The sequence below is a fragment of the Siphateles boraxobius genome, unplaced genomic scaffold (genome assembly GCF_051911475.1).
Source record: "Siphateles boraxobius isolate OS27281-9 unplaced genomic scaffold, OSU_SipBor_1 17, whole genome shotgun sequence".
NCBI lineage: Eukaryota > Metazoa > Chordata > Actinopteri > Cypriniformes > Leuciscidae > Siphateles > Siphateles boraxobius.
Genome location: NW_027508777.1, coordinates 4,036,526 through 4,047,937, shown reverse-complemented (window position 1 = coordinate 4,047,937; position 11,412 = coordinate 4,036,526). Strand labels below are relative to the sequence as shown.

At 43.7% G+C, this 11,412-nt stretch overlaps 1 protein-coding gene across 3 annotated transcripts in view; it reads left to right on the top strand.

Annotated features, from left to right (window-relative positions):
* The window catches only part of LOC143740254 (MSL complex subunit 3-like), a 272,665-nt gene that overhangs the window by 189,380 nt on the left and 71,873 nt on the right, over positions 1 to 11,412 (top strand). The window lies entirely within an intron of this gene.

Below are 11,412 nucleotides of genomic sequence, written 5' to 3'. Positions count from 1 at the left end.
TTTATTCAAACTTTTTGTGTGAGATTTTATTTTATATTCTTTTAACCCTCTGGAGTCGGCGGTATCGCCGGCGATACCAGCTCACTTTTTTCCTTATCAGTGCAAAAGAGACTCAAATTACTCTGTTGATTTTGATCTTACATATAAGTGCTGTACATCATTACATCCTGTTAAGTGTCTATTTTTTTTGTGGGTACTCACAATAAAAACAAAGTGTTGTGCTTTTCGTCAAATAAAGAAAAATAAACATGATGCGCATTTTACCTTCTCTCGTCAGTGAGGTCCATTCTGAAACGCGTCCGAAAAATGAACTGTAACTCTGTCAGTACTTGTCACAGAGATACGAGAGATTTCTCTTTATGAAGCTGAAATTCTCTTCTTTTAAATGAAGTAATTTATATTAAAAAAATATATTCTCAGTTTATGTAATCTGTATGAAAATAGAGAGATGTCAGTATTTTTCTTTCCAGCTCATTATACCTCATTACGCGTTAATGTGCCACGCCCACGGAGAGCGCGCGGTATTCAAACGCAAATGATCTAAGGCAAGCCATGCAAACATGCCAACGCCCACCAGCTGGATTATAAAATCATGTTTAGTAAGTTTCTTACTACCGCTGTGTACATAGCGTATCCCTACCCTGTGAGGAATAATACTATCTAATAACCCTGGAAAATGTATCAGAAGTGCTGGTAGTTTCATGTCGAGGAGCAACGGATCCAGCTGATGTAGTAAGTCATTTATTCTTAAGTGCTTTGTCCTAATCACGATATTGAATAGTGTCTATAAACCGCAAAAAGTCTGTTTAAATATGAATTGCTTGTCTGTGTGACACATAACGCGTAATGAGGTATAATGAGCTGGAAAGAAAAATACTGACATCTCTCTCTTTTCATACAGATTACATAAACTGAGAATATTTGTTTTTTTATATAAATTACTTCATTTAAAAGAAGAGAATTTCTGCTTCATAAAGAGAAATCTCTCTTATCTCTGTGACAAGTATTGTCAGAGTTATAGTTCATTTTTCAGACGCGTTTCAGAATGGACCTCACTGACGAGAGAAGGTAAAACGCGCATCATGTTTATTTTTCTTTATTTGACGAAAAGCACAACACTTTGTTTTTTATTGTGAGTACCCACAAAAAAATAGACACTTAACAGGATGTAATAATGTACAGCACTTATATGTAAGATCAAAATCAACAGAGTAATTTGAGTCTCTTTTGCACTGATAAGGAAAAAAGTGAGCTGGTATCGCCGCTTTGTTTACTACAGTTATACAGCGTGTGTCTGTGCCGTTCATTCACTCTCGCACCTACATTAGTAAACATGTTATTAAATTTACATGAACACATCCAAACTATATTGCTATAGCCTACTAAGATGAGTAAAAATAGACTGAAATATGTTGAAATAAAATGTCTGTATAAGCAACAAACTGCAAATTAACATGTATATGCTAATATATCATACACAATATGTTACAGACTAAATATGAATGTTTAGACAAGATTTTGTGATTAGTTTTGGATAGATTATAAAGTTTTGACTGTAAAAAAAGACTACTGTCACATTAAATAGGTACGCTTTTGCTCACCAATTTCTGCTCATGTTAAATATACGACATGATGTTTTGTCAAAAATAAAGTAGGTATATTGAATTATCAACTAAGATGTTATTATAGTGTTTGTTCCAATATTCAAAATAATGAATCCTTACCTTTTTTAATACGTATGATAAAATGTATACTTTTTACAAAGAAAGAATACACTTGAAATATTGTAATAATTGTAATTGTTGTTGTAATTGTAACCTATTTGTAATTGGTTACAATTTCTAATTGTAAAATATGTATATATAGATAATTTCTTTTGTCCTTGCATGCTTTGGGACCCTGTGACACACCTGTGTGAAAGCTGCATATTAATTAGCCTCATTATGTATGTGGCACATTATCCGGCCTTTGTCTTCTCAGGTGTGAACACGCCTCCAACATATTGCCTTTCCAAACAAAAGGTGTCTTATAAAATTTAAATCAATGTATTGTTTTGTGTAAATGATTAGACAGGATGATTTTCAGATCATTTTGAAGCAAAAACTCTAGGCAACAATGCCCATTAGTCAAAATTCTTGTAGACACATATTTAGTATGTGTTTTGGGGCCTTATTTCAGACACTTTAAGTTTTAGTTTTTCAATAACCACGCATAAACATTATTCTCTCAAAAATACAAACATGTACATACATCTTGCTCACATATTACGGTAGTCCTGTTTGTGCTATATAGAGTGAATTTACACCTTTGCCATTAACATGTTTATAAATAACTGAAAAAAGCACAAATGTCAGAGCATGTCAGAACACCTCCACGACCCAGAAAACCCCCCAGACCCCCAGGGGTTAAATTATTACATTATATAATTTATATCTAAATTATACATATATTTTATAAGCATCAGCACAAACAATTTTAACAATAGGCAAAATAAATGTTAAAAGTCTAATGTTTTCATATAGAGAAAATAATGGACAGGGGAGTCATATAACCTTTGCAGAAATGTAATTCATTTTAAACAGTTTTAGAAGGTTTATGTGCCGTTTAATAGGTTTAAACCAAGATTGAGGAATAATTCACTGGGTAATATTCATTCACTGAATAATATTAGCAGGAATATAACATTGTCAGGAAAGTAACAAACAAAACAGCATATAGCCTACATCATTGCATTTTCCAACTAGTATGTTATTAATAATTAATAATATTTTGTCGGTCTAGATCATGAAGTGCTTTCTGACAAAGTGTTGTTTATCTATGCATTTGCACAGAACTATACTCAACGATTAAAAAACAATTTTTTCGAGACTACTGGTGAGCAAATACAACAGATAGAGAATTAAATTCAGCGCTTTTATTTTCAACATGCACTCATTCATATCTGTTTTATTTAATTCATGTAAAGTTACGTCTTTATTGGGGCAGGACATGACGGATTACGCTACGTGACTCCATGAGTTCGTCTCAATTTTTTAGAACTGCATAAATAAATTACATCAGGAATTTATGCCTCAAATCTCATTTCTGCATGTCTGTTATGTTAAAGGAGAACTCCGGGCAATTTTTAAGTTAATCTTGATCGTTACACCTTTGTGAGTAATGTCTATAGAAAAAAAAAACGGATTGGTGCTTGCAACACGGAGCTGTTCCCGCAACTTGTGTTAACCCCATCTCTATATGATGTTCTGATACAGAGATATGTCTTGCAAAATGGTTGCTAGGGTACTCTGTTTGTAGGCTCATCCCTGCTTAGCTTCAGTGGGCAACCAGTCTTGGGCAACAGGGTGATATGGCTGCCAATAATGAATCACCTCAACACTACGTAGCCCCTCCCTAGCAACCATTGTTGTGCACCTTAGCAACCAAAATCCATGAAGGGATATCTTCCATTCTAAATGTCACAGAGGCATGGAACTTGGTTTATATCCTTCACACTGACAATCAGCCTTTGGACTTTCATGACTGGCAGCTGCCAACCCACTCCCTAGCAACCAAACAGAGTACCCTAGCAACCATTTTGCAAGACATATATCTCTGCATCAGAACATCGTATAGAGATGAGGGTTGTCTCTTTTGACTTATGCTAGCAAACAGAACTTCCAATATACTACACATGCTAGCTGTGAATAGCTACATGCTAATGGCGATTAGGTAAGTGCTTAATCATGACAAAAAAATGCTAAGAACTCCAATAGTAACCATCTGTGGCAACTACCAACCCCCTAGTGACATCATAGCAACCACCCAGAATACCCTAGCAACTGCCTAGTAACAACCAGAATACCCTAGCAACCACCTAGCAACAACATAGCAACCATCCAAAACACCCTAGCAACACCATAGCAACCACCTAGAACACCCTAGCAATCACCTAGCAACACCCTAGCAACCATCCAGAATACCCTAGCAACCGCCTAGCAACAACCCAGAATACCTTAGCAACCACCTAGCAACATCATAGCAACCACCCAGAACACCCTAGCAACCGCCTAGCAACCACCTAGATCCCCCTAGCAACCACCTAGAAACACCATAGCAACCTCATAGTAACCACCCAGAACATCCCAGCAACACCCTAGCAACCACCCAGAATACCCTAGCAACTGCTTAGCAACACCATAGCAACCAATCAAAACACCCTAGCAACCACCCAGAACACCCTTGCAACCACCCAGAATACCCTAGCAACCACCCAAAACACCCTAGCAACTGCATAGCACCCACTCAGAACACCATAGCAACCACCTAGCAACAACCTGAACACATGAATAATCCATATCTCAGCACCAAAACGTCATACAGACATGTTTGTTGGTTCATTTGCAATCATGTACCACACTCTAGCAATGGAGTGACGAGTTTTGCCACTGCAAACACCACTTCACATTTTCTTCTCGAAATGTACATTCTAGTTAGTGGTGCTTGCCTATGGCAAAGCAACACTAGTGTTATTGTTCATACTTATTATTAGTGGTGCTTGCCTATGGCAAAGCAACACTAGTGTTATTGTGCATACTTATTATTAGTGGTGCTTGCCTATGGCAAAGCAACACTAGTGTTATTGTGCATACTTATTCTTCTTATTCTTCTTATTCTTCTTCTTATTCTTCTGGCCACTTTTTGACGCGCTACTCCTCCCGCAGTTTTTGTCACAGACCCATGAATGAGGTGTCAAAACGTGCGGCCTGTTCGGGCATGGTGTGCTATGACTTTTATAAGGGATCGGGGGTACGATGTTCGCCCCAGGGGCGAAAAACCGGCCGAAAAATCCCATAGACTTAACATTGCGTCAAACTTTGACGAGTCGTAGCTCGGAACGAGGATGTCGCAGAAACGTGTAATTTACCACATTTGAAGAGGCTGACAGGCTCTGTAAGAATATACCACACAATGGGGTAAAAGTTGCACCCCTGTGGGGCAGGAGCTGCCCAAAGTTGCCCCATTGACTTACTATGGTGTAGGACGGCCCATGAAATGGGCCGTCCTACACCATAGAAACCGCTTTTATATTGAACATAACTCTGGATCACAGTGTCGTAGAGACAAAGGGGCGGGCTCATTTTACTCAGACGGCCAATCAGTCTCTCAGGATCATTGCGAAGCTATCTAGCCACGCCCTAGCAACCATTTAGAGCTCCTTAGCAACAAGTTCCATAGACTTCCATTGAAACAGATCAAAGCGATATCTCAGAATATAAGAGTCATAGAAACATGAGGGTGGGCTCGTTTGACTCGGGGCAGCAAACAGCCAATCCTGAATCACCTCAACACTTACTGGCCACGCCCTAGCAACCATTGTCGAGCACCTTAGCAACCAAAATCCAAACAGGCATATCTTCCATTCTGAATGTCACAGAGGCATGGGAGTTGGTTTATATCATTTATACTGACAAGCAGCCTTTAGAGTTTCATGATTGGCAGCTGCCAAGCCACTCCCTAGCAACCAAACAGAGTACCCTAGCAACCATTTTGCAAGACCTACATCTCTATATCAGAACATCGTATAGAGATGGGGGTTGGTTTATATAATTCATACTGACAAGCAGCCTTTGGAGTTTCATCATTGGCAGCTGCCAAGCCACTCCCTAGCAACCAAACAGAGTACCCTAGCAACCATTTTGCAAGACCTACATCTCTGCATCAGAACATCGTATAGAGATGGGGTTTGGGTCTTTTGACTCATGCTAGCACACAGGACTTTCAACATGCTAAACATGCTAGCTGTGAATAGCTACATGCTAATATTGATTAGCTAAGTGCTAAATCATGCCATTAACATTATAAAAACTCTATAGTAACCAAATGTGAACACTACCAACCACCTAGTAACACCATAGCAACCATCCAGAATACCATAGCAACCACCTAAAAAACCCTAGCAACCACCCAAAACACCCTAGCAGCCGCCTAGCAACACCATAGCAACCACCCAGAATACCCTAGCAACCGCCTAGCAACCACCCAGAACACCCTAGCAACCACCTAGCAACACCCTAGCAACCACCCAGAATACCCTAGCAACCACCTAGCAACACCCTAGCAACCACTCAGAACACCCTAGCAACCGCCTAGCAACACCCTAGCAACCACTCAGAACACCCTAGCAACCGCCTAGCAACCACCCAAAACACCTTAGCAACCACCCAGAATACCCTAGCAACCGCATAGCAACACCATAGCAACCACCCAGAACACCCTAGCAACCGCCTAGCAACACCCTAGCAACCACCCAGAACACCCTAGCAACCGCCTAGCAACCCCCTAGCAACCAACCAGAACACCCTAGCAACCCCCTAGCAACCACCCAGAACACCCAAGCAACCACCCAGAATACCCTAGCAACCGCATAGCAACACCATAGCAACCACCCTGAATACCCTAGCAACCGCCTAACAACCAACCAGAACACCCTAGCAACCGCCTAGCAACACCATAGCAACCACCCATAACACCCTAGCAACCACCCAGAATACCTTAGCAACCACTCAGAATACCCTAGCAACACCATAGCAACCACCAATAAACCCTCAGCAACGCTCTAACAACCACCCAGAATACCCTAGCAACCGCCTAGCAACCACCAAGAACACCCTAGCAACCACCTAGCATCACCCTAGCAACCGCCTAGCAACACCATAGCAACCACCCTGAATACCCGAGCAACTGCCTAGCAACACCATAGCAACCACCCAGAACACCCTAGCAACCACCTAGTATTGCCCTAACCACCCAGAATACCCTAGCAACCGCCTAGCAACCACCAAGAACACCCTAGCAACCACCTAGCAACCACCCATAACACCCTAGCAACGCCCGAGCAACCACCCACAACACCCTAGCAACCGAGTGGCGAGTTTTGCCACTGCAAGCACCACTTCACATTTTCTTCTGGAAATGTACATTCTAGTTCTTATTCTTATTCTTCTTATTCTTCTGGCCACTTTTTGACGCGCTACTCCTCCCTCAGTTTTTGTCACAGACCCATGAATGAGGTGTCAAAACGTGCGGCCTGTTCGGGAATGGTGTGCTATGACTTTTATAAGCGATCGGGGGTACGATGTTTGCCCCAGGGGCGAAAAACCGGCCGAAAAATCCCATAGACTTAACATTGCGTCAAACTTTGACGAGTCGTAGCTCGGAACGAGGATGTCGCAGAAACGTGTAATTTACCACATTTGAAGAGGCTGACAGGCTCTGTAAGAACATACCACACAATGGGGTAAAAGTTGCACCCCTGGGGGGCAGGAGCTGCCCAAAGTTTCCCCATTGACTTACTATGGTGTAGGACGGCCCATGAAATGGGCCGTCCTACACCATAGAAACCGCTTTTATATTGAACATAACTCTGGATCACAGTGTCGTAGAGACAAAGGGGCGGGCTCATTTTACTCAGACAACCAATCAGTCTCTCAGGATCATTGTGAAGCTATCAAGCCACGCCCTTGCAACCATTTAGAGCACCTTAGCAACAACTCCCATAGACTTCCATTGAAAGAGATCGAAGGGATATCTCTGGACTGAATTGTCATAGAAACATGAGGGTGGTCTCGTTTGACTCGGGGCAGCAAACAGCCAATCATGAATCACCTCAACACTTCCTAGCCACGCCCTAGCAACCATTGTCGAGCACCTTAGCAACCAAAATCCAAAGAGGAATATCGTCCATTCTGAATGTCACAGAGGCATGGGAGTTGGTTTATATCATTCATACTGACAAGCAGCCTTTGGAGTTTCATCATTGGCAGCTGCCAAGCCACTCCCTAGCAACCAAACAGAGTACTCTAGCAACCATTTTGCAAGACCTACATCTCTATATCAGAACACCGTATAGAGATGGGGGTTGGTTTATATAATTCATACTGACAAGCAGCCTTTGGAGTTTCATCATTGGCAGCTGCCAAGCCACTCCCTAGCAACCAAACAGAGTACCCTAGCAACCATTTTGCAAGACCTACATCTCTGCATCAGAACATCGTATAGAGATGGGGTTTGGGTCTTTTGACTCATGTTAGCACACAGGACTTTCAACATGCTAAACATGCTAGCTGTGAATAGCTACATGCTAATATTGATTAGCTAAGTGCTAAATCATGCCATTAACATTATAAAAACTCTATAGTAACCAAATGTGAACACTACCAACCACCTAGTAACACAATAGCAACCACCTAAAACACCCTAGCAACCACCCAAAACACCCTAGCAACCGCCTAGCAGAACCATAGCAACCACCCAGAATACCCTAGCAACCGCCTAGCAACACCCTAGCAACCACCCAGAACACCCTAGCAACCGCCTAGCAACACCCTAGCAACCACCCAGAACACCCTAGCAACCGCCTAGAAACACCCTAGCAACCACCCAGAATACCCTAGCAACCACCTAGCAACACCCTAGCAACCACTCAGAACACCCTAGCAACCGCCTAGCAACACCCTAGCAACCACCCAGAACACCCTAGCAACCGCCTAGCAACCACCCAAAACACCTTAGCAACCACCCAGAATACCCTAGCAACCACATAGCAACACCATAGCAACCACCCAGAACACCCTAGCAACCGCCTAGCAACACCCTAGCAACCACCCTAGCAACACCCTAGCAACCAACCAGAACACCCTAGCAACCCCCTAGCAACCACCCAGAACACCCTAGCAACCACCCAAAACATCTTAGCAACCACCCAGAATACCCTAGCAACCGCATAGCAACACCATAGCAACCACCCTGAATACCCTAGCAACCGCCTAACAACCAACCAGAACACCCTAGCAACCACCTAGCAACACCATAGCAACCACCCATAACACCCTAGCAACACCCTAGCAACCACCCAGAATACCTTAGCAACCACTCAGAATACCCTAGCAACACCATAGCAACCACCAATAAACCCCCAGCAACGCCCTAACAACCACCCAGAATACCCTAGCAACCGCCTAGCAACCACCAAGAACACCCTAGCAACCACCTAGCATCACCCTAGCAACCGCCTAGCAACACCATAGCAACCACCCTGAATACCCGAGCAACTGCCTAGCAACACCATAGCAACCACCCAGAACACCCTAGCAACCACCTAGTATTGCCCTAACCACCCAGAATACCCTAGCAACCGCCTAGCAACCACCAAGAACACCCTAGCAACCACCTAGCAACCACCCATAACACCCTAGCAACGCCCGAGCAACCACCCACATCACCCTAGCAACCGAGTGGCGAGTTTTGCCACTGCAAGCACCACTTCACATTTTCTTCTGGAAATGTACATTCTAGTTAGTGGTGCTTGCCTATGGCAAAGCAACACTAGTGTTATTGTGCATACTTATTATTAGTGGTGCTTGCCTATGGCAAAGCAACACTATTGTTATCTCACATACTTATTATTCTTATTCTTCTTCTTCTTATTCTTCTGGCCACTTTTTGACGCGCTACTCCTCCCGCAGTTTTTGTCACAGACCCACGAATGAGGCGTCAAAACGTGCGGCCTGTTCGGGAATGGTGTGCTATGACTTTTATAAGGGATCGGGGGTACGATGTTCGCCCCAGGGGCGAAAAACCGGCCGAAAAATCCCATAGACTTAACATTGCGTCAAACTTTGACGAGTCGTATCTCGGAACGAGGATGTCGCAGAAACGTGTAATTTACCACATTTGAAGAGGCTGACAGACTCTGTAAGAACATACCACACAATGGGGTAAAAGTTGCACCCCTGGGGGGCAGGAGCTGCCCAAAGTTTCCCCATTGACTTACTATGGTGTAGGACGGCCCATAAAATGGGCCGTCCTACACCATAGAAACCGCTTTTATATTGAACATAACTCTGGATCACAGTGTCGTAGAGACAAAGGGGCGGGCTCATTTTACTCAGACAACCAATCAGTCTCTCAGGATCATTGTGAAGCTATCAAGCCACGCCCTAGCAACCATTTAGAGCACCTTAGCAACAACTCCCATAGACTTCCATTGAAAGAGATCGAAGGGATATCTCTGGACTGAATTGTCATAGAAACATGAGGGTGGTCTCGTTTGACTCGGGGCAGCAAACAGCCAATCATGAATCACCTCAACACTTCCTAGCCACGCCCTAGCAACCATTGTCGAGCACCTTAGCAACCAAAATCCAAAGAGGAATATCGTCCATTCTGAATGTCACAGAGGCATGGGAGTTGGTTTATATCATTCATACTGACAAGCAGCCTTTGGAGTTTCATCATTGGCAGCTGCCAAGCCACTCCCTAGCAACCAAACAGAGTACTCTAGCAACCATTTTGCAAGACCTACATCTCTATATCAGAACACCGTATAGAGATGGGGGTTGGTTTATATAATTCATACTGACAAGCAGCCTTTGGAGTTTCATCATTGGCAGCTGCCAAGCCACTCCCTAGCAACCAAACAGAGTACCCTAGCAACCATTTTGCAAGACCTACATCTCTGCATCAGAACATCGTATAGAGATGGGGTTTGGGTCTTTTGATTCATGCTAGCACACAGGACTTTCAACATGCTAAACATGCTAGCTGTGAATAGCTACATGCTAATATTGATTAGCTAAGTGCTAAATCATGCCATTAACATTATAAAAACTCTATAGTAACCAAATGTGAACACTACCAACCACCTAGTAACACCATAGCAACCACCTAAAACACCCTAGCAACCACCCAAAACACCCTAGCAACCGCCTAGCAACACCATAGCAACCACCCAGAATACCCTAGCAACCGCCTAGCAACACCCTAGCAACCACCCAGAACACCCTAGCAACCGCCTAGCAACACCCTAGCAACCACCCAGAATACCCTAGCAACCACCTAGCAACACCCTAGCAACCACTCAGAACACCCTAGCAACCGCCTAGCAACACCCTAGCAACCACCCAGAACACCCTAGCAACACCCTAGCAACCACCCAGAACACCCTAGCAACCACCTAGCAACACCCTAGCAACCACTCAGAACACCCTAGCAACCGCCTAGCAACACCCTAGCAACCACCCAGAACACCCTAGCAACCGCCTAGCAACCACCCAAAACACCTTAGCAACCACCCAGAATACCCTAGCAACCGCATAGCAACACCATAGCAACCACCCAGAACACCCTAGCAACCGCCTAGCAACACCCTAGCAACCACCCAGAACACCCTAGCAACACCCTAGCAACCAACCAGAACACCCTAGCAACCCCCTAGCAACCACCCAGAACACCCTAGCAACCACCCAAAACACCTTAGCAACCACCCAGAATACCCTAGCAACCGCATAGCAACACCATAGCAACCACCCTGAATACCCTAGCAACCGCCTAACAACCAACCAGAACACCCTAGCAACCACCTAGCAACAC